The following is a 25108-nucleotide window of genomic DNA, read 5'->3' as shown; positions in this document are numbered from 1 at the left end:
AGTTTATTTTTGCAGGTTTCTCCCTAAATTATAAAATAGATAGAAACAGCATTTCAAAAAGTGGTGTTAACTAGGAAATTGTTAATTTTGGAGGGATACCAAAAAGGTAAAGCTATGGTATGTTAGGAAGGGAAGGAAATGGTTATACTGGAACCTTGTTTTAATACATTGTTAATAGATTGAACATCATGGCTTGAAGATTGCTGACAGCACAGCTGTATGTAGAAGCTTTAGCATGTTCTAACAACTTCTCATAAAGGAGTAAAATAGTTTTCTTTCTTTCCTTTTTTTTTGGTGGGGGCAATTGGAGTTAAGTGACTTCCCCAGGGTCATACAGCTAGTAAGTGTCAGGCTGGATTTGAATTCTGGTCTTCCTGACTTCAGGGTGCCTTATCCACTGTGCCACTTAGCTGCCCCAAAGTTTTTTTTTATTGGATGAACTTTTATGGCTGGCCACTTCCTTTTTTTGTTTTTTTGTTATTATCTGAGCAATCAGAAAGATGCATGTTCCTAAGAGATGTGATTTAGTACCAAGTGTGCAAAATGCTTAATGATTTCTTAAGTTTTATTAAGAATTTTTTTTAAAGATTCCTTACTTTTGCTACTTACTGCCTATTTGACTTGGACAAGTCCTTAAATCTTTATGAGCCTCAGTTTCCTTTACTGTTAAAAAAATTTTTAAAGAGGGATGAGAATAGATGACCCTGCAATGTCTTCTAGCTCTTAATATATTTTTTCTTCTGTTTCAATTGAGTACTTGAATGTTTGTGTAGCTTGCTTTGAAAGTGACAAAGAAATTAGCTTTATTCTAATTCTCTTTTTTAGTTCTAGTGAATGAAGAAACTATACAGACATGAATATATTTTTTGAAATTTTGATCCAGTTTAGTTACACTGCTTAAAACATTATTTTAAACTGAATAATTTCATACTTATAAGTATTCTCCCTACCACTTAAAGAGTGTAATACTGAAGCTTAATACTCTCATATTTTCCTTCACAGAGTAAAATATTTCCATTTTTTTTCTTCATCTGGTAAAGCATGACTCATTTTTGAAAGCATCTACATAATTATTGTACACTGTTAATAATTACATCCGGTCTAGGAATGTTAAGTGAATTAGATTTTTCTAAATTCAAAAGATCTAAAGCATATTTAGTATTTTAGATATGGGAAAGACCTTAGGAATCTTTTGGTTTATAGATGAGAGTCATTGTGAGATAGTAGATAGGGAGCTGAATTGGAGACAGGAAGACCAGGATTCAAATCAGCTGAAAACATCTAATTACTGTATTCAGCAAGTCACTTAATCTCTATAAGTCTCAGTTTCTTCATTGGTCCAGTGAGAGGATTGGACTAAACCTCCAAAGTTCCTTCCAGCTCTAAATTTTTGATCCTAAATTTTGAATCTCAGAAAGTTGAAATGGTTTGCTAGGTTCATGTAGGTAGTAAGGGGCAGAGCTGGGATTTGAACTCATCTTCAAATGAGAAATTCTAATCTTTGATTCTTTGCCTTACCCCCTACCTACAATGCCTTTCATCTTACCTGCAATGCCTTTCCCCCAGACTTCTTCACCTTTCCAAAGGTTGCTGAACATCAAGATTCAGTTCCATAAAGGAAGAGATTTCTGTAATCTTCACTGATCTTTCCATTTTCAGAAATCTTAAGACATTTTCCAGTAACATAACTTTTCATAGCCTTGTTAATTAATAGATCACATGCATGAAACAGCTTTCCAACAAAACTACCGTGCTTTTGAGGGTAGAAATTATGTATTTTTTTCTTTGTTCATGCTCTTCACAACACCGAACACACAAGTTGTTTACTTGAATTAAATTGTACACTAGAACAATCCAAGGAAAGGGGAGAGGGGTGTGATCTTATTAGTGAGATGGAGAAAAAGTCAAGACCTCTGGATCAGTCTTTTCTGGGGAGCTGTCCTAATGTTAGAGAGAATCTTCCAAATGCCACCAGCCTCAAGTCCATGTGATGATGATTCAGGTTTAAACAAACCATTATCCCAGGACTGTGCAGATGATACTCCATCATTGAGTATTCAGGCCCTGGCTTTTTCTTGACCACTAGCCAATCTGACTTTAAACAGAAGAAAAACTCAACTCTAGTGAGAAAGAAATCAGTAGTCAGAATGAGGTACAGCATTACCTGGCATTCCCCCTTCATGGGCAGCCAAGAAAAGTACAGTACTTACAAGTTAATAGAAAAGTGATTTGAATTTTGTGTTTGTACAAGTGTTTTATAGTGATACCTCATTCATTTTGCAGAAGTAGTGACAAGGAATGAGTCCAGTGGGTGGGACTTTTCCAGCTAGCTCAGAATGCAAATTGCTTCAATAATACTGTGATTTCTTTGGGATTCCTTCCATCAGTATTGATCTGAGTCCCTCAACAAAGTCTGTAAGAATTCACCTCCATGTGGCCAACCTGATGATGTGTGGGTCCTTGAACTTAGTTTCTCTTAGCTAGGGTAAGTCCTCAAACAGAAACTGAGAGGTCTAGCTCTTCCCCCTTTGTAGGGAGACTCTACCGAAGCTTATGCTTCACTAACAATAGACCATTGAAGAGTCCATTGTCACCATCTCTATAGGACTTTAGAAGGGGTTAAATGCCTCCAAATAACTGAAACAATTTTTGATAGAAACATTTCCAGAATAGTACATATTTTCCTATTTTCTCTTAATAGAGTATAGGGGATGGGGCTTGAACCTATGATATCATTGGTATAAAGAATTCCTGGATGAAGATACTCAGTCTACACCTTTTCTGCCACTTAGAGTCTTAGAGAGTTGCTGTAGTACTGAAATGATAACTCAACAATTCTTTATTACTCATCTGCTGTATGCCAGGCTCTTGGCTAAGCATTATGGATACAAAGAAATGTGAAAGACAGTCCCTGCTTTCGAGGAACTCACAGCCTTAATGGGGGCAACAAATAAGCAACCGTGCACAAACAAGATAAATTGTTGATAATCACAAAAGGATAGCACTAGCATTTAGAAGGCCTGGAAGAGGCTTCTTGCATAAGGTAGGATTTTAGGAGAGACTTGAAGGAAGCCAGGGAATCCAGGAGAGAAAGATGAGGAGGGTGAGCATTTCAGGCATGAAAGTGCCTAGAATCTGGAGATAGAGAAGTGATTTATTTAAGGTATAGCAAGGAATTCAGTGATGCAAAATTGTAGAGTGTGTGGAGGAAAGTAACCATTAAGAAGACTGTGAAAGAATAAGAAGGTGCCGGGTTATGACTTACTCAGGATCACACAGGTAGGACATGTCAGTGTTGGGACTTGAATCTAGTTCTTCCTGGCCCTCAGACTGGCTCTCCATCCACTACATGGGTCTACCTTTCCAGTGGACTAGACTGAACATAACATAACTATTCAGGATCATTGTTGTTGTGAATTACAGTTATTGTATTGGACTGAAATAGCATAGGAACTCTTGAAGTGGTTTTTTGCACCTGTACTGTATGGTCCCAGATAATTTTTTTCCTGTCTCCTTATAGGATTCACTGTCGCTTCTGCTGGTAACTGCATATCTGTATTTAGCAGACACTTGCCCTTGTAATCTGTTGTTTTTAAGTTTGGTTTTGAGAATTTCTAACCAAGCCTGTTGGAATCATATCTAAAACAAGTTAGTCACTGGCTCTGAACAAGGGTACAAGAAACTTTTTCTAGGTTAAGTGCATGGATTTTAGTGACAGCTATTTTGGCTGCTCAGAAGCATTTAAAAATGTTCCTTTCTTGGCTATGTCTCTCATAGTTGAGGTTGCCTGGATATGTGATGAGTAAGGTGTTATTATAATCAGTTAGTTAAAGGAGACATAATAAAGACAGATTTAAAATTGTGCCAAAGTGTTTAGCCTGTAAACCATTCAAAGTCCTGTTTTATTTCTCAAGGAGCTCATATTCTAAGGGAGAGGCAACATGTACAAGCAAAATATATACAGAATGGATGGAGAGCCAGCCAGAGAGCCAAGATGTATACAGCACGGATGGAAGATAATCATAGAAGAGTGAAAGGCACTAGCAGCTGGCCTAGAGAGAAGGCTAAGATGTCTTAGATTGTGGGCTCAAATGGTAAGAAAAGTCTGGTAGGTCTTTGAGCTGAGCCTCAATGGATAAATTACATCAAAATAAACCATGGAAAGACATAACCTGACCTTAGCTATTAAACTTAGGATCATAGGACTTAAAACTGGAAGGGATCATAAGTCCAATGTCCTTATTTTCCAAATGAAGAAACTGTAGCTGAGAGAGATTAAAGGGCTTAACTAAAGTCACAGAGGTATTAAGTGAGGTCATCCATGGACCAAGAGCTTGAAAGGGACCTTAGAGGTCATACAACCCAATTCTCTCATTTTATAGGTTAGATAACTGAGACCAAGTAAGTGGATGACACTTGCTCAAGGTCACATGTAGTAAGGAGCGGAGCAAAGGCCCGAGGGAGGGGAACAGGGCTACATTGGGAATCAAAGAATGTGGCCCTCCTCGAATCTTATGTCATTCTGATTACAAATTTAATATACACTCCATTATATGTTGATGTCTTCTCCCTTTCATCCCCCCAAGAATTGGAGTCTCAGGTTCTCCCTTACAAACCAAGCCTCAGGAAGTGATGTTGGCTGAATTATTTCTGGGCTTCTAAAGTTATTTGCTTAGTCTTGTCTTTAACTAAAATGAGTACCTTGTCACATTAAAAAGTATGGAAAGCATCATTTCAGTTCAGTAAACATTTATTAAGTGCCTCCTATGTGGTAGGCACTCTGCTTAGTGCTGGGGATACAAAAAGGGACAAAAGACAGTCCCTGCCCTCAAAGAGCTGACAGTCTAATGGGAGAGACAAAATGCAAACAGATATATACAAACCAAGCTATATGCAGGTTAAATAGAAAGTAATTAACAGAGGCAAGGCACTGGAATTAAGAGGGATTGGGGGGAAGGCTTCCTGTTGGAGGAGGAATTTTAGTTGGGAGTTAAAGGAAGCTAGAGAGACAGAGTGGAGGAGAGGGAACATTCCAGATACTAGGAACAGCCAGAGAGAATGCCTAGAGCCAAGAGATGGAGTGTCTCCTTTGTGGAACATCCAGGAGGCCAGCATAGTTGGATCCAAGAATTTGCGTTGGGAATAAGGTGAAGGAGAACTAAAAAGGTAGGAGGGGCTACTTTATGAAGGGCTTTGCATGCCAAACAGAGCAGTTTGTATTTGCCCCTCGAGGCAATAGGAAGCCTCTGGAGTTTATTGAATGGGGACACCAATACTAGGGTTGAGCTTGTAAACCAGAATTTGGCTAATTCTAATGGTAAACTTGGCCTCTGGTGTTAATTTCTCTTTATTACAAGCAACTGTTGAATGCTTCCATGGTACTAGGTTTTTCTTAGGTGCAAGCCAGCATAAAAGCAATGGAGGAGTACTTGGACTTTGGTGCCTGTTCAGGTAAGCTTTGGAACAGAGGCCAATGACTGCCTCAGGGTGTGTTAGAAACTTATGAAAGTTCAGTGGAGGAGGAGGGTGTTGATGGGAAAGATTGGGTTGGCTTAATATCAAACTAAGCAGAAACCTTCTGTTGAAACTGTTTCCTGGGAACTCCTGGTCCTAAATGGATATTTAGTTTTCTAGATGGATCTTTTGTGATCTTTTCCACTTTAATTATGGACATAGCTAATTCTTGGACATTGGGCACTTTAAAAGTCCCCATGCTTCTTGGGGTTGGTGCATAGTTTTTTTTTTCCAAAAGCTAAAATCAAACTACATTGTATGCTTCTTTTTTTTCTTTTTTGATGAGCAGTTGGGATTAGGTGACTTGCCCAGGGTCCTACAGCTAGTAAGTGTCAAGTATCTGAGGCCGGATTTGAACTCAGGTCCTCCTGACTCCAAGACTGGAGCTCTATCCACTGTGACATCTAGCTGCTTGCTTTGTATGCTTCTTAAAAGAACCTTTGAACACTTTCTAATGTGCATTCACCTTGGTGAAAAGGGAGCTAAATCTGAAAAAAAAAAACATTGTAGCTGTGAATATGTCTTATGTTTGTCTGAAACCACGGGGCTCAAGTAATCATCCATCCATCCAGATTTGAGTCTGTTTTGGGCTTGGCAGTTGAATTGGCACGTTATTTTCCTGTCTAAATGATATGAATAAAGTAGGGAAGGTGACAACAGGAAGGAGAATCTGTGACAATGTCTATTCTTCATACTGCGGAGTTTCCCCTGATTGCAGGAAAGGGAAGGGGGGGGAGATAGAGAGAGAGAGAGAGAGAGAGAGAGAGAGAGAGAGAGAGAGAGAGAGAGAGAGAGAGAGAGAGAGAGAGAGAGAGAGAGAGTGTTTGGGACCTAAGGAGGAAAGAGACTGCCTGATAAGTTGGTGATTTGCTGCTCACCTCTACGTAGAAATTGGAGGACAATCAACAAACATTTATTATTAAGCACCTACTATGTGCCAGGCACTGTGCTAACCACTGGGGATATACCAAGAAAGGCAAAGACTGTCCTTGCTCTTAAGTTGCTCACAGTCTCATAGGGGAGACAATGTGCAAACAACTATGTGTAAAGCCAATAAAACCAGGGGCAGGGCAGAGCAAACTTAGACTTGTTGCTAATTTACTTAGTTTCTATTTTTCTCAAACTATTCAGTGTGATGTTAAGAATTTTAATGTGATTTTGTTCCTTGTTATGTGTGATCATTTGCTTATTTTGGGTAATGATGATTAAGTTTATGATTTTTAAAGTGGAAGAACTCAAAAAAGTTCAGATGGGGTTATGTCTTTTTTGTTGACCAGATTCATATGTAGGTTGGGAGAAATGTTTGCTGTTCTGAGTTCATTTGCTGGTGAAGAATACATAATTATCACAAAGGTTTTCATAAAATTTAGACCTGGAAAGACCATCTATCTCAGGGGTTCTTAACTTAAGGTCTGTGAACTTGGTTGTTTAAAAAATATTTTTTGTTAACTATGTTTTGATATGATTGGTTTCCTTTGTAATGCTGTTTATTTTATCTTATGCATTTAAAAACGCTTCTGAAAAGAAGTTCACCAGACTGCCCAAGGGATCTAGACTCACACAGAAAGGTTAAGAAATCTTGATTGAAACGATTCTTGAAAACCAAGGTATTTGCTTGTTGTAAACCATCTACTTGTTGTTTTACTCCTTCCTACTACCCCATCCCCTGTCTACTCCTCCCAGTTTAAAAAAAAAAAACAACCCAACAATAATACCTCATGTCCTATGTTTCAGGTCCTGTATCAGTTTTTGGGATGAGGAATGGGTAGAAAAATTTGGCCTGTGGAGATAGTCATAGAGGAAGTTCTAGTGAATACATGCTCAGAGAGATCAGATACCCCCAGATAAGGAAAGCCCCAGAACTAAACTGTGTCTGAAATGTTTCTTGAAGTCAAGCCCCATTCTGCTTTTCCAAACAAATTTATTCCTAGGGAAGGCTTGCAGCCCTGGGAAGCATGCATACTCAACCCTAGAAGAAATCACAGGAAGTAATTAAACAGAAAAGGTCAAAGAATGAGGAAGTGGTTGTGTTTCTGATGCGAATAGCATTGTTGTTACTTTGGATCTAGATGGGAATGTTTAAGTCTCTTGGAATGTGGCTGCTCCTGGGCTTTGATTGTATTTAAATTACAGCCCTTTTAGTTTATATTCTCCGACATGAATCTAGTTAGGAAATGAATTGCTTTTAGTTCTTATCAGGAATCCCACACATGCCTAGCACTAGTCTCCTAAGCGAGAGTTTCTTGTAGAACTTCTTGTAGAAGTTTAATTTGAAAACTGTTTGAGGTTCCTAAGGTTCCTGCTGAAGTTCTCTATTAGTGTTTTGATTAAACTCCTTAACCTAATAGGGTTAGGGTACTTAGATAAGGACTAGGGCTATGATTTCTTTGGTTTTGGGGACTCCCAGATAAGGGAACTCCTCCTAACAGTGTAGGTGTGCTACTTCTGGTCTTGATTTGCAAGGAGTGAGGGAACTGGAAGTGACATGCCTAGGGATATGCAGCCAGTATGTTTCCAAGGCAGACCTTAAACACGTATTTTCCTGGCTTCTTGGCCCACAGTAAACACCATGCTGCCTCTTAACTTTATTTTACATAATAGATTTTAAAAATTGGGGTAATAATGGAATACTAGCATGTATATATGAATCCATTTACCCAAATTTAAATGGGTTAGTAAGCAGATGAACTTTCTGTGTTATACATCCATGCCTAATGCTAGTAGGAATAATTCTTTTGGGGGAGGGTGTATGTATGTATATTTCACTTTAAATTTATAAGTACGTTCTAAGAATTATTGATATGTAAAAAGAGATCAGAATATGAACAGCTACATTTCTTTTTGAGCTCAAAACTCTAGGAAAGCTGAGGGGTAAAGTAGCCAAGATATCTTTTATCCTAAAAAAAGGAAATAAAATCTAAAAATACAAATTACGTCAAGGTAACCAGTTAGATAAGCCTAAGTCAAACTGGGTGGTGGCTGCTGTGCAGAATCTTTAATTACTCTAGATATATTGTAGTTTTTGTCCACTGTGGCCTTAAAGCTTATTATTTTCTTTAAGGGAGTTACCTTAAAGCAGCTTTTAAAGACCTCTCTTCAATAGCTGGTTACATTTTTCTACTGAGGTATGAGCAGTTGCTCTAAACCACATTAAAACCTGGAAAGATCTTGAACATGTTCACCTGTTTGGTGGGGCTCAGGCATTAGTCATTTATTAAATGCTAACTGTGCCAGGCCCTGTACTAAACAATGGGGATGCAAAGAAAGTCAAAAGCATTATTCTTGCCCTCAAGGAGCTTACATTCTAAGGGGGGAGACACCACATGAATAACTAGGTACACACATGATATATACAGAGAAGACTGACAGTGATTGATCTCAGGGGAAGGCTCCAGTAGATGGGAAGACCCAGAAAGGCCTCCTGCAGAAGGTGGGATTTGAGCTTAGTTTTGAAGGAAGCAGAGGGGAGGAAAGGGAGAGCCTTCCCTGGTATGGGGACCAGCCAGTAAAAGGCCTAGAGTTCTGAGGTGAGTGTCATGGGTAGCCAATAGCTAATAAGCTACTTCAGCTGGATCACAGAAGATACCTAGGGCAGTAACAGATAAGGACCCGGCATAAGTAGGAAGAGGCCAAGTGCCAGAGGACTTGATATTTGATATTGGAGGTAATAGGGAATGACTAGAGCTGATTGAGTAGTCAGGTGATGGGGTCAGGCCTACCCATTGGAATATCACTTTGGCAGCTGAGTGGAAGACAAATTGGAGTAGACACAGAGAGACTTGAAGCAGGGAGGCCAATTATCAGTTGATGACATAGTCTAGAGAAAAAAAGGGAAGCATGTACCAGGCAGAGTTAATGGGCATGGCATGAATGAAGAACCTGGAAAGATTTTCTGAGGAGTGGTCAGAGAGCTAGAAGGATAGCCAGGAGAGAGAGAGAGCAGTGCTGGGAAAACCCAGAGAGGAGGGGGAGTATCCAAGGTGATCAGCAGTGTCAAAATGCCACAGAGACTTGAAGAAGGATGAGGATTGGGAAAAGACCATTCGATTTGACAATGAAGACATAATTTGGAGAGAGCAGTTGAAGTTGAGTGATGAGGAGTAGGAAGACACATTAAAGAAGATTTATAGGAGAGTGAGAGGTTAGCAAGTGGACAGGCTGCTGAGAATTGGAGGACAAACATAGAATGGTCACTAGGGGACAAATGAAGGTTTTATAAGTATGTGGGGAATTTAGATTTGTTTGTAGGAAACAGGGAAGGGGGGAGTAAACTGGGAGAGACTGGAGATGAAAGAATAGGAATGATAGTGGAGGTAATCAGGAAGATAGGACGAGATGGGATCAAGGATATATGTAGTGCTTGATGCCTTCATGTCTGAGTGTTGTTAGATAAGGGGGGGGGACAGGAACTCATAGGGAATGACCTTTTTTTTTTGTAAAGTATGAGGAGAGGTCCTCAGCTGCAAGAGTAGAATGAGGAGTTGCTTTAGGAGAGATGAGAAGATCTGGAACTGCCTCTGTGGAGAGTGGGATAGTGAATCAATTAGGAACATGTAGAATGATTGCTATGCTGCAATGAGGGCTCAGTTGAGATTGGAAACAAATTATTGGTGGACCCAGTTAACATGATTTCATGATTTTCTACAGCTCCATTCAGCACATGAGTAGGAGCAAAGGAGGTAGATAGATGGTGGGAGTATCCAGGGTCAGGGTTTGGCAGTGATAGGACAAGGGAGTGAGGGATTCTAGAGTAGAAGATAGTATCAAGTTCAGTTGATTCACCAAGGGGTCATGATAAAGGAGAGGAGAGTATAGCCAATGCATAGCTATATCTAGGAAAGAATTGGGGGGTGAAGGGAACAGAAGCTACAGTAAGGATAAAAGACAGTGTTATAGGGTTGTAAAGCATAGGGAAAATGGAATAAAAGGTCATGCTGAGATAAAGGAATTATGGGGATCATGCACATGGAATTGGAACACTGCTGGGTGGTGGCAAGATCAAGGGTTCAACCCTCTTTGTGTGTAGCTGAGTTAGAGTGGTGAATGGGGTAGGTTGTGAGAATTGAGTAGACTGAGGAACTTGGAAGCTAGGCTATTTGAAGGATCATTTTTTAATATATATATATATGTATATATATATTATATATAGTTGTATGTGTATGTATGTGTATATACATATATGTATTGATTATGTACCCATATATATATTATATGTGTGTATATGCATATGTATATATACATACGCCTCAAAGGGGGAGAGGTTTCTGGGAGATACTGAGAATCCAAAAGTGGCAATGGGAAGCAGAAAATCAGGGTTTATGAGATAACCAGTACTGGAAAAGACTATAGGCTAGTTATGGAAGCAGTGTCATCAGGAGGGAGCCAGGTATCATTGAATGCTGGGAGATGGAAGGAGTGAGAAAGGAAAAGGTTTAAGATGCAAGGAAGTTAATTACTAAGGATCAAGCTTTCCAAAGAGCACAGTAGAAGGGGCATCATATCTGAAGCTGGAAATTGTGGGTGGAACAGGTTTGAGGTAGAGAAGAGTAAAGGAACAGGTATTTCGGGATGGGGAATTGATTTGTACATACATCAGTCCCTGAGGATTCAGAATCACTGGGAGAGGGAACAGTGTAAGGTTCAAAAACTGTAGGAAGATGGAGGATAAAAATGTTGAACAGCCCTCCACTGAGGCCCTTCTACGACCCACCAACACATCCTCCTCCCATTTTCCCTCTCAAACGTTCTGGTTTCCCTCTTTGGCCAGCGCGGCATTGAACACTTTTATAGGAAGGGGGAAGAGGGCTAACCTGCATTTGAGAATTATAAGATTGAGAATGAATTAGAGGTGAGAAAAAACACCTCGCCCTCGACTAAATTCAGCAATTTTTTTTTCAAGGAGTAAAGGACAATAGAGATGAAAAAGTAGATTTGGGCCAGAATGTTAGAAGGATATGGATTTTTTCTGAAGTAGTGATGTATTCATTGAAAGTGATATGTTTAGGATATTTATTCTAGTCATGGGATACAAGATTAAGTAGAGGAAGCTTGAAGTTGGGACCATTACAACTCACTGTACTAGAGATTCGTAGGTAGATAGGACAAAGTCTCTACCTTCAAGTAATTTACAGTCTAGTAGATTTAGATTGGTTCCAACTTGTATTAAAAGAGGGGGGCAAGAAAGACTTTTCTACTTTGAGTTTATCATTAATGTGAATGTTAAAAAGATGGGCATAGGGACCTGTCAGGACACAATGAAGAGCCCTTCTTTGAGGTGTAGACCAAGATTGTGGCTTGAGAATGACCTTGTGAAAGACATTTTCAAGCAATCTTATCCTGAATGTCTTTCTTATTGAAATGGCAAATAGGTTGTGGTCGTCAGTTTTTCTTTTTTTTTTTTTAATCAAATGTTTTTCAAGCAGGACAAGATAGTTGAAATTTGATCTGTAGTCAGAATTATGGAACTTTGAATGGGCAGACACCTTAAGGAAGATCTAAAGATTTATCCCCTTATTTAAACATGAGAAAATTGAAACCCGAAGATGTCAAATGACTTGCTTAAAGATACATAGCCAGTCAATAGCAGTTGTTTTGTGCATGTCAGCAAGGATTGATTCAACACTTTTCAGGCAAACATCTTTGCCCTTGAGTTGTTTATAACCTAGGGCAACAAAACAAAACAGTTAATGTGGTTGAAACTTGTCTGTGTGGCCTCTCTGTTGATTAAAAAATTAACCAACTGTGAACCATAAATATTGACCTCTTAACATTGTGCACAAAGTTAAGGTGTATACAAGAGGATTCAACAGTCTTTGTAAAATGAAGAGATTGGACCAGATGATTTCTTAAGGCTTACTTGATTTAGGATATCATTGTGTATCCCTTTTATGCTAAAATGTCAGTGAATTATAATCCAAAACAGTGAACCTCACATTGTCATTGTTGTCGTAGTTACTGTTCAGTTAGAATTTGTTCAGCTGAAAGCATTCTAAACAGGTCAGAACATTCCTCCTGAAGGGAGGCCCTTGTCATTAGAGGTAGACAGAGGGCACAGGGATTAATTCATCCATTCGTCTGTACTTCAGAAGATCAGTGATTTCATTCATAGATGATTTTCAGTGATTAATAGGTCGGCGAAGAAGCCTTATTTGCTAGTTAACCTTTCAGGTAATAACCTTCTCCAAACTTGTCCTTTCTGCAAACAGTAGAGACACAGTATATCATCAGGCCCATTTTTGAAGGCTTTCAAACTAGAATCTGCTAGAGTTTGTATTCCTCTGAACCCAACGTCACCATTGTGGCATGTCATAATGAGTAAGACTTTAGGGAAATAATCATTCATTCATGCATTCCTCAAACATAACTATTGGGGGGGACAGGACTAGGCAATGGGGTTAAGTGACTTGCCCAGGGAGTGTCTGAAGCTGGATTTGAACTCTGCTCCTCCTGACTTCAGAGCAGGTGCTCTAGGTCTAGCTGCCCCCTCTCAAACACAACTATTCAAAGAAGACAGTGTTTTAGTTACTGTGGTGGACACAGAAAATAAGACTTTTTGCCCTCAAGAATTTTACTGTTTATAGGGGAGATAAGACAGAGACACACATGTCTTTAATACAAGAATGAATATAGCAAATGCCCCCAAAAGGTTACAAATTATTATAGACTTTCTAATTCAAGAGGCATCACATTTTGGTCAGGGACCTAAGGGAGAACTTCCTGTAGGAGGTAACATTTAATTTGCACTTTGAAAATGGATGCTTCCCACTGTCTGAGAAGAGGAGGGGTATTGGTGATAGGGGATTATTTACTATTCTAGGCAGAAGGAACCGCTGGAACAAAGCTCTCAAAGGAAAAGCATCGTTTCTTGTGTTTGGCTGGTGGTTGGACTTATTGACCTTTGAGGTTCCTTTCCACTCAGAGGAAAAACAAAATAGAAAAGAGCCTTTGAGGAGTTGACATTTTTAGGAATGTTTCATGTTGAATGTAGGCAACCAAAAACAAAGTTTGTGAAACATAGTAGAATTTCTTCTTTCTCCCCACTTCTGCCACTTCTGCCTCCTTTTTCTTCAGTTTCCTCTATGCAATTGCTTTTTTACTGTTAACAGCCAAAAGAATGTGGTCATAGACAGCAAGGAATGTTGTTTGATGTTCAGAGCCTTTGGGGTCAAGGTGGATTCAAAGCTGTGAGTCTGGCTGTTTTCATGTGGGGATTCAGAAGTATGCTATAGGCAAACAGATGTTATGAAAGCAAGGGAGAAGGGCATGGTTGGTTTGTGTTTTTGTCTTTATTGCTCTAGAGATATTATGTCTTCAAGGACTGGTGATTTCATCAGTGTAGGTCAGTGGTTCTCAAACCTTTTTTTTCTGCTCATAACTATAAGGAATCCTTGCAAATTTCAGGATCATGAAACCATGGAAATTGAGCTGGAAGGTACCTCAGACTATCCAGGCCAACACCCTCATTTTACTGATGAGGACACTGAGGCTCCCAGGGCAGTGAAGAGGCTTGCTGAAGTTCATACAGGTCCTTTAAACTCTAGAGTCCTCTTTCTCTGTCCTCGTTGGAGTCCTCTGACTCCAGAGCCTATGCTCTTTCCATTGTATATGTTTCGTGAGATTGCAAACATGAGTCCCACATACCTAGCTGAACCCAGTCCTGGCACACCTTTTGAGCATCTCTAATGTATTTGAATATTCTTCACTCGTGTATTTGAGTCTATATCATTACAGATGCAGATTTTGCAACCCCTCTGTCTGAGTAGATGGTTTCATGAGAGTGCCATTGTGGGGAATCTTTATTTTTGGCATGGTTCTGGTAAGAAACTTCCACTGTCAATATGGATCAGCATTTGCCTGGGGCATTGAGGTTAAAAGGTTTGCCCATAGTCACCTGGCAGTGCTTGGAACAGATCTTTCTGACGCCAAAGCTGGTTCTACATCCCACTCTACCATATACTCTCTTTAGGGAAGGATTTGGGGATTCCAGACTTGTGATTTCATCAGTCTAGGGAACTCTCAGTGTGGACCCCCCAACAATATAGATCTGCTGCTAGTTTAAAGAGTAGTCTGGAACAGTAAGAAGTTAAGTGACCTTCCTGGGGTCCAATCTGCATGGGTATCAAAAATGAAACATGAACCTGGTTCTTCCAAACGCTAAGGCCTTGCAACTATGTCACAGTGTCATTACTGGAGTGATGACCCTCTCCAAACTTTGTTAGACTAGTCCTCAGAAAACAATTATGGAGGGTCATATCCAGGGTCACTTTCACACTTTTTTATTCCAGGCCTTAATTAGAAGAGACCTATCATTGAGTCATAAGCATGGCATCTTCTCCAATGCATGTAAGTAATGCTGTGCAGGCCCTGTCATCAAAGTTAATTCTTCCAAAATATCCACAAGATTAAGTTAGGGTATAGATGGTGGTAGCATAACAATTTTAGACTGAGAAATTTGAGTGAATTAGAACCCTGAAATCTTAGATTAAGAGACTATAGAGACAGGCTAGGTAGGACAACCCTCTTATTTTACAGATGATGAAACTGAGACCCAAAAAGGTGGAGTGACTTGTCTGAGTTTCCATAGGTAAGGACAGAACTGGAATTTCAACCCAGCTCCTCTGTCTCCAAATTCAGTGTTCTTTCTACTCTTATGATATTCCTTCTTGAGTCAAGTCACTGGAATTTTATATAGCAACAGTTGAAAATTAGTCCCCATTATCTTTCTCCATTTTGAACACCATTGAGGGGTGGAGGGGTGGGAGGACTTATAACAAAGTGGATATCCTAGGAAACCTCAACTTGTTTCCTTTACTCCAGTATCGACTGGTCTGGGATTCAGGTTTGTAGGAGAGTACTGGTTTTCAACCAGTTTTTTTGTGATATTCTTGCAATGAAAACACATTATTAGTGTGCATAGACATCATGAGTTTCTTTAGCTCATAGGAGCTTGGCCACTCTTTTTGGTGAGGGAGAACTGGAGCAGCTACTCAGTAGGAAGGTGAATGGCTTGTGTGCTGATAGCCTGGAAATCTCAATTTGTCTTTTTTTTTCCCAGTAAAATACAAGGTTTATTAAAGATCCACCATATTGGCCAGACTCTTAAGGAATCTGAGCATTTGTATTGCTAATGCAAGCAGGCCAGATTTTAAAGAATCTGAGCCCTTGGCTAGATTCTTAAAGAATCTGAACATTTGTTGCACTAATGCAAGCTGGCCAGATCTTAAAGAATCTGAGCCCCTTAATGGAGACAAGATGGACCTTATATACAGAAAGACCGTGGGACGGATCTAGGAGTGGCCAAGTAGTTTGGGGTGTGTGAGGAAGGGTCTGGGAGAAGGGGTCAAGGGAAGATCTTGATCCATTTGTCTTTTATGAATCACATATTTAACCCCAAAGCTGATTTTCCCTTATACTCAAACAGTTTCAGTTATACCCCCATCCTAGGTCTAGCGATTCATTTTAATCTTAGTCTATGACATTTAAGTCCCCTCCCATGTTCTGGCTCCTGCTCTTTTGCCAGCCTTAATTGAATGTTAACTCCTCTTCACATACTCTATACTATAGCTGAACTGGACACTAAATAATCTTGGGTCTTGCTCTTCCCAGGATGCTAACCCCTTCCACCTTCATGCACAGGACCACATTTTCTGTTCCTAAACTGAATTCTCCTTCCTCATCTCAGCCTATTGAAATTCTTCCCTTCTTTCAAGGCTTACCCTTCCTCCTTCATGAAGCCTTCTCTGATTTTTTTCCTTCTCCCATCCTCTAAAAAAATGATGTCTCCCTCCTCAGATTTTTCCAGAGTATTTAGTGAGGATCTACTCTGTGTAATTTTTTTTACATTAAATTTTATGTGTTGCTGTTCCCCATTTCTGTCATGGTCATTTTTGCCTTTGTATTCATAGTTCAACACCTGGTAATAATACTCATAATTGAAAGGATCTGTGATCTCATTAGTTTGGGAGTCCCCTCCCACAATGAAAATCCCCAGCCATGTTCATCCCTGCCCATCTTATGCAATTCTTGTCCATGTTCTCCATATGACATGAGGTTCATTCAGTGTGCTGGAAGCTTTCCCAACTTTCTCTTGATATTGGACTGTGGACACTGTGCTGGTTTCTTTAAGCCCTGTAACAGAGCCCTATAACAGAGTTTCCTGGAAAAGATCAGTTGCTCTTCAAGAGTTTGGCCTGACCATCCACACGAGAAAGGCCAAATCAACTAAGAAGTCCGTTGCTCTGATCATAGACATACTTAGCACATAGTTGGAACTTTAAAAAAAAAGTTTGTTGAATGAATGAATTAAATTAATTTTTTCCTTTTCCCTTATCAGATCACACCTTGTATTATTTATGTTTGTGTGTTTTTATATCCTTTATGTTAAACTATAAGCTTTTATCGTATTTTGCTAATTTTTTATCTCTGTTCCCAGGGCCTAGCACAAGCCTCTTACACATAGTAGGTACCTGACAAATTTTGACTTAAAATAAACCAATTAAGATGGTAAATTTACTACAGAAAAAAAAAAAGAAAAATATAACCCTTAACACACTAGTTCAGCTCCATGATCTGGCCAAATATTCTTTGTCAGACAGTGGCATTAAGAGAGGTCTCATGGAAGAGTAAGGTTAAGACTATCCTTGTTTACAAAGGTTAGTAATGTGCCAGCTTTCCCCATCCCCTCCATCATTTTATAATCTAAAGCATAGTTGACGTGTTGATTAGTTTTGTTGAACTATTTTTTCCCATTTTTCTTCGTAGTTAGAAAAGGGTAGCTCACTGAGGTGGGGGGAGGGATTCATTAGGGAAGGAAGGAGATATGAAAGAAATAATGATAATTAAAACAATTTAATAATATATCATCTATACACTCTAGGAGTTAGCTCAGGTTTGAGTCCTTATCCCAGAAAGGCAATGGGAAACACAAGCAGGAAAAAACCAAGAGAATTTGAGAGATGGCCAAGGGGAACCAATCCTACCCTGTCTTCTTTTCTCCATCACCCAAAATCTGGGAAAAGGGAAAATAAAGGATTGGAACCAACAATTGGGCTTTGATCCTAGTTTCTCATAATAAATTGTTTTGTATCTGTCATCATTGGATTTGTCTAAACTTTAAAAAATATTTTCAGTCTGCATCACCTGTAGGGTAATGAATTTCATAAGTTGGTTACTTACTCTATAGGCAATGCTTTACAGGCATGGTATTGAATCCTTTCAAAATAGTTATGGAGTAAGTGGGAGTTTCTCCGGGTTAAACCTCCATGAAAGTCTGAGTAACTTTGAGAATTAATCATTCAGGGCATAAATCACCCCCTGAGGTAGGAAAGAAGAAAAATATTTAATGCTTCTAACTTTCTAAAAGGTTAAGCTTTTGTCCTAAAGTTTTGTCCTAATTTTTACTTTGAAAGATCTATGACTTTATTAGAGTGAATACTCTTCCACTGGCACAGGTTATGGATTTTCCTCTGTTTCACCAGCTTCCATTGGCAAAAAAAAAACAACAAAAAAACGAAAACCCCATATTGTTCACTTGACCACCCTTCTGGTGATGAGCTCCGCCCAGCTTACCAGAACTAGTCCTCCATAACAGATCCATACAGTCAGTCTTAGGCCTGTACTTGAAGCTTTTTCAGCTAGTTAAGGCCTAAGGTCAAGTTTTGTTGAGTCATCCAAAGTAGGGCCTTTGTTTGGAAGAATCCTTCCTTCGATTGAACTCTTAATGATCCCTCCAATCCCCCCCCCAAAAAAGAATCCTCAAATAACCTTTTGATTTTTATGGGTTTAGATCATATGCCTTCTCAGCCCTTGTCTCTCCAGATTGCAGAGGCCTGATCTTTTTGGCCCCTTTAATTTCTAGAATCATTTTAGTTATTCACATATGCATCTTTCCTTTCTTTCTTGAAGATTTGTGACCAGGACTGCCTACAATAGTCTAGGCTCCATTGTTTTGGCCCAGCATTTTGTGTTAGCCTTTAAAATAATATATTTTTAGTGTTTTATACTTTTCTAAGTACTTTCACATGTACTACGCCATTTGGTCCTCAGAAGGGACAATGTGGCTGGGTGAACATGGAGCTGACCTTAAAGCCAGGAACACTTAGGTTTAAGTTCCTTGTTTGGCACAGAATGGATCTGTGACCGCTGGTAGTCATTTATCATTTCCTGTATCAGTCCTAGGCAACTCTCTGAGAGTAAAAGTTACAGAGAAAATGTTGACCTGCATTAATAGAGGCAATCTCTTCACCTAGGAGTTCCCTACAACAGTGAAATCACAGGTCTTGGCCCTTCCCCTATTTTGTCTGAGGCAATGGGGTATAATGGATTGAATTCTGAACTCAGAATCAGTAAGACCTGAGCCATTTTTCTAATTTGGTCAAGAATCAGAAAGGAATATTCTTAAGCAGAGGTTCTTAATCTGTGGTCAGTGATGTTGTTTTAAAATATATTTTGATAATTGTGGTTTTAAAATAAGTTTTTATTGATTTTTCTTACATCATCATGGTTATCTCAAGTATCCCTCCTTTTCTGTCTCCAGAGAGCCCTCCCATATAATAAATAGTATTTGTAGACAGGGAAAAAAACCCAATCAAAACTGCTCAGTATGTTGAAAAAATTTTTAAACATAAACAATGTGTAATGTCCTTGGGCCTCTCACTTCCATGAAGGGATGGGTTGGGGTATCATCTCATATCTTCATTCTAGTCCTATTTGATTTTATAATTTTATTACATTCAGTTTGTGGTTTTTTTTGGTGTGTGGTGGTTCTTTCCATTTACATTGTTATGGTTATTGTGTATATTGTTTTATTGGCTCTGCTTACTTCACTCTGAATCAGTTCACATAGATCTTTCCATGATTCTCTGTATTCATCACATCATTTCTTATAGCACAGTAATATTCCATTATGTTCATGTACCACAGTTTGTTTAGCCATTCCCCAATTGATGGACATCTCCTTTGTTTCCAACTCTTAGCTATCGCAAAAATTCTTGCTATATATTTTTGCTATATAGGGGCTTTTTTCTTCTCTGTGGTTTCCTTGGAGTATAAGTCCAGTAATGAAGTCTCTGGTTCAAAGGGTATGGATATTTTAGTCACTTTATTTGCATAATTACAAATTGCTTTCCAGAATGGTTGTACCATTTCTCAGCTCCACCAGCAATGTATTGGTGTGTCTATCATTCCACAACCATTCCAACATTGCTTATTGCTATTTTTTGTCATTTTTGCCAATTTGTATGGTGTGAGGTAAAATTTCAGGGTTTTTTTGGTTTGTATTTCTCTTATTATTAGTGGTTTGGCACATTCTTTCAAGTGGTTATAAATGCTTTGCAATTGTTCTTTTGAGAACTGTTTGTTCATACCCTTGGACCACTTACCTATTGGGAAATGACTTAGTCTTATGTGTATATATATATATATATATATATATATTTATAAATTGCATTTCTGTTGCTTAAGATTTTGAGAAATAATCTCCTCAGTTCTCATTTTCATTCTAAAAAGTATTTCAAACACCTCTATTATTATATGTCCATTTTTTTTTGTATATGATTAAGCTCAGATTTGTAGTCCCTTCTGCTTCATGATATTCTTGGATTATATTGTGAATTTAGCCTTTTGAGTTAGGGACCTGTGGGTCATTTCCCAGGAGTTCTCATTCCATTGACACTTAAGGACTTTGTTGACTCTTACTACTTCACATTTATTTATCTGAAATATTTTATCAAATAGTAGGATGGTCAGGAACATCTTTAAAAGAACATCAACTTTTTTTGTTGTTGTTAGGCATTTGGGATTAAGTGATTTGCCCAGGGTCACACAGCTAGTAAGTGTCAAGTGTTTGGTCTGAGGCCGGATTTGAACTCAGGTCCTCCTGACTTCAGGGCTGGTGCTCTATCCACCTCGCCTCCTAGCTGCCCCCACATCAACTTTTTAAAAGACCATTTCCCCACCCTCTTTGCATTTTATTAGCATGATATAACCTACCCAGGTAAAATACCAAAATAATTCCATACATAGATTGTTATGCATGAAATGAAATTTTCTTTTAGAAACTGTGAACTAAATTATAATTGTTGATCCATATAAAGGCCTTTCTTTATTAAAAAAGAATAGAGAAATCAAAAGCACACAAAAATTACCTACAGCTGTCATCCTAGGTTAGGGCTGCTTTTTATTACTTTTTTAGAAAAGTTTGGCTGAAGCTTTAAAAGCACTCTTCATTTTTTCAGAAGTTTCTCTTTGTGATGTAGCACAGATGCCTTTAGGATATATGAATTTAGCCATTTCCAAAGTTAAAGTAGTAAATAATAAATTTGGGGGGAGGGTAATTTATACAATGATAAATTCTTTGAAGCTTTTAAAAATTTTTTTAACCTTTGTATTACGGTGGGATAGTATCTGCCTGGATCTAAAAGGAAACAGTCTGATGGAACCATATGTTTTACCTAAAAATGAAGAATACATTGACGCAAAACAGATGTCTTGAGCAAAAACTGATGCCAGATTTTAAGATTACCGGTATAATCTGTGACAAGGACATGGTAAACAGCATGCAAATATATGGGAGGCTGGAGAATTTTTCTAATTACTTGGGAAAACATGGAAGTATGACTGGTAAAGGTACTTAGTTAACTATTAACTTACTGAAAATCCTTTTTAGAAATTCAAGACTTGTTAGGCATCATGATAAGGTAATGACTAGTTTATCTTGTACCCTGAAGAAGGAATATTATGTCCTTGAGATGTAGCTTTGGTGGCTTTCTGTTTTTAGTATGTTCAGACTTTATCATTAGAGTGAGGTAGAGGAACTACTAATATTTGTTTTCTCACAAAAGTCTTAACTTTTTATTTTCTGCAGTGAATTTTGCAGCAGCCTCCAGTGTTATGCTTTGTAGCTGTGTGACACTATCCCTTGTGTTCACATTCCCCATCAGGATGTCTGAATTGCAACATCCCTTTTCCTTGGATAGCCTATCTCAGCAAATACATTTAAGGACTGTAAGCAGGAAATCATAGGTTTCAAGTTGGAATGCACTTGAGAGATCGTCTAGTCATAGGATCACAGATTTAAAGGTGGAAAAGACCACAGAAGCCATCACCATCCGTCTAATTTTACCAGTGAGAAAACTGACCATTGACAACAATTGCCTTTGCTCATGACCCCAGAATTTACTAGAAGTTTGGTCAAAACTAGAGCAACCCACGTTCCATACCCTCCAGGAAAGTGTTCTTGTTCCTATACCACATTGCCCCTTTTAGCTGAATTTAGATTATTCTTTATTGTAAAGGGAGAACATAATTCCTATATTAATGCTTAAGTTTTTTTCTCCTGCTTTGGGACTTCATATGTAAACTTAATTAGCAATTAAAATGAGTTATCAGAATTCCTGAGTTTTTTTCCCCTGACTTGATACTTGTCTTAACATCTCTCAATGTGACTTTTTAAAGAATCTATATGAAAAAAGTAAAATTAAATTTTTTTTTGTGAGGCATTGGGGTTAAGTGACTTGCCCAAGGTCACACAGCTAGTAAGTGTTATCTGTCTGAGGCTGGATTTGAACTCAGGTCCTCCTGACTACAGGGCTGGTGCTCTATCCACTGCCCCACCTACCTGTCCTAAAATTTATTTTTAAAAAAGAAAAACCCTAAGAAGTAGAATGGTAGATCCTAAAATAGTTGAGATTACTAACCCTTCAAGATAGGCTTTATAAATTTTTTTTTTTAAATATAGCTGTGTTGAAATTCAGTCATGAAATGAGAGGCTCCATTAGCATTTACTTTTTTTGGACATTACATTTGGTGCATGACGAGTTTGGAGTAGGAAGGTAAACCTGGTCTGATTTGGAATAAGATAGGTAACTTTCAGGATCCCTAAAATTATGTCTGTACCCCCTTTCTCCCTGACCAAGCATCAAGCTTCAATTCATATAGTTATTTGTTCTTTCCTCATGTCGATCTTCTCTGTGCTCGGAAGGATCCATTGTTTTTTTGGGGGTAAAAAACTTACCAAAAATTCAGATATTCCATTAGGATTCCAGAATCTAAGGTTGGCTGCTTAGTCATAGAATTAATCTGCCTGAAATGATCTCTGGAAAGCAAGAAAATGTGCCACCAAGAGGTAAATCTTTTTTAAAAAAAAATCATTGAAACTGTGAGGACTTAAAACCAAAAGTGTTTTTTTTCCCTTTACATTTAATAATAAAGTACAGTAGCTATGAATGACATTGTGGTGGTACCTATTGGTATTGTATAGTATTTGGGGTGGCAAAGTTTTCAATGGAAATAATAATGCATTCAACAGAATCAGCTTTCTAAGTACCTGCTATGTTTCATGGCATTGCTAGAGATGTTGGGAGACACACAAAGTTTAGACAGGTTCTCCTACCTCATGAAACTTAGGGTATCGAAGGTAAATACAATACAATATAAACATAGATATTGTGTAATATTATATATTATCATTTTAAGTACAGAAGGACTTTGTGAGGCTCCTTGGGTGAAATTATTGCCAACAAAAGACATTCTGACTTTAAAATTTTTTTCTACTAATGTGCATTTGCTCTTGCTTAAAAATTTAGCAAAAAAAAAATTCTTTTTTTTTTTTGGTGAGGCAATCTGGGTTAGGTGACTTGCCCAAGGTCACACAGCTAGTAAGTGTTAAGTGTCTGAGGCTGTATTTGAACTCAGGTCCTCCTGACTCCTAGGCCAGAGCTCTATTCACTGTGCCACCTAAAAAGATTTATTCTTGGATCATCCTTTTATAATTTATTGTAGGTCCCGTACTTTATGTGCCAGAACTCCCTTCGTCAAGGTAGATCTCCGTGCATCTTTAACTTAAAATCTTAGAGGGTTGCCTTTGCTACATAGTGTCGTTACTTGAATACAGTTCTCTGTTCAACTGTCATACTTCCTTTTATTTGGAGTCTTTGAAAAATGGGTTTTTAGATTTACTAAAAATGTCTCATCGATTTTGGTTTTTTTTTCTGTTCAGCTCTGATGTTGAATTTAGCAAGCAGTCCAAAATAAAAACAAATGCTCTAGTCCTTCCATGAATGCTTTTAACTTGTAGGAGAAAAGTTAAATATTTTAATGATTAAACTTTTGAATGTTGATACTGTTTTTATATTCACATTACATCTGTTCTTACTAGAGTACATAGCAGTCTTAGCCTTGAAAAATGAGATCAGGGTATTGGGATTGGAGTGGCATTTCTGTGATTGAGTACAAGCAGTGAGTAGAAAGAGAGCTGGATTTGGAGGTAGAGGAACTTGGGTTCCAATCCCATTTCTGCTACTTACTGCTTGTATAACCATGGGCAAGTCACCTCATTTCTCAGGTCTTTAGTTCCTTAACTGGTTAAAATAAAAGGGTTGGACTAGCCCAGGGGTGGGGAACCTGTGGCCTTGAGGCCACATGTGGCCTTCTGGGTCCTATGATGCTTGTTACATGGCTAATTTGGTCATTCAGCTTCTGCTCCAACACTTAAAGGGCTAGGGAAACTTCCTGCTTCACCAGCCTTTCCCCATGCTAGCCTAATTGTTAGAAAGTTCTTCCTTCTGTTGAACAGTAACAGCCTCTCAAGCTATATGGAGTGAGCCTAATCACTTTTTCAGATATTTTTCCCCCTTCCGATATATGAAGCCAGGGGTCATGCTTTACCTCTCCTAAAGTCTTTTTCTCCCAGGCTAAATATCCCCATTTTCCTTATGCATTTGTCCTATGACCTCACATACTCCAATTTGTCAGTGCACCTCTTACATTGCCCAGAGCTCAATAACAATATTAGAGATGTGAATCTGACCAGGGCAGAATACATTGGAACCATTTGCCTTCCTTATTCTTCATACCATGCTTCTATTAATGTAGCCTAGGATTGCATTATGGTTGTTTTTTTTTAAGCCATCAACTCTATTTGTATTGAGTTTGTCAACTAAAACCCCCAGAACTCTCTCCTCTCACTTTCCTTCATAGAAACTACTATTAAGCCAGATACTTGTCCTATTTAATATATTGGCAAGTTTATCACCAACTTTTTTTTTGAAGTTTGTGAGCAAGGAAGATTAACTACACAAAATTGAATTCATAGGATCATAGATTTAGAACTGAAAAGGACCACAGAGGCCATAGGTCCAACCCTGTCATTTTACGGATGAGGAAACTGAGTCACAGAGATGTTAAGTGATTTGCCTAGCTAGTAGATGTCTGAGGTGGCATTTGAAGTTTGGTCTTGGCTGACTTCAAGTCCAGTGCTCCCTTCACTATACCATGCTTACCCTTTGATCTTTTTAGACTCTTTTTTATATGAGTCCTCATTCCCATAGCATGCTGCTACTTCTTTGCAGTACAGAACAGAAGGTAACTATACCTGTTGCTAGGATCTCTGTTATCATTAGTACATAATTAATGTCTTCCCTCATGGGCTTATTGCACTGTTATTATCCCTATTTTATAAGGGAGGCAACTGAGACAGGATTAAATGACTTGCCCAAGATTATATAGCTAGTAAGAGGCAGAACTCTTATATCAATCCAGTGCTGTTACCAGTAAGCCACGGCATTCCTGTGGAATTCCTGGTGCACGCTCATAGAAA

At 38.5% G+C, this 25108-nt stretch overlaps 1 protein-coding gene across 3 annotated transcripts in view; it reads left to right on the top strand.

The window, feature by feature from the left end:
* The window catches only part of SPRED2 (sprouty related EVH1 domain containing 2), a 173969-nt gene that overhangs the window by 13011 nt on the left and 135850 nt on the right, over nt 1-25108 (top strand). Inside the window, exon 1 of one of the 3 annotated variants that reach the window (XM_078149549.1) lies at nt 12557-12681. The exons of the other annotated variants lie outside the window; for them this stretch is intronic. The gene's annotated coding sequence lies outside the window, so the exon portion shown is untranslated. Of the gene's footprint in view, nt 1-12556; nt 12682-25108 lie in introns of those variants that run through there. 3 annotated transcript variants of the gene reach the window in all.

Source organism: Phascolarctos cinereus, unplaced genomic scaffold (genome assembly GCF_003287225.1).
Source record: "Phascolarctos cinereus isolate Bilbo 61053 unplaced genomic scaffold, phaCin_HiC Scaffold_2;HRSCAF=192, whole genome shotgun sequence".
In the NCBI taxonomy this organism is placed as follows: Eukaryota; Metazoa; Chordata; class Mammalia; order Diprotodontia; family Phascolarctidae; genus Phascolarctos; species Phascolarctos cinereus.
This window is presented reverse-complemented; position numbering and strand designations above follow the sequence as displayed.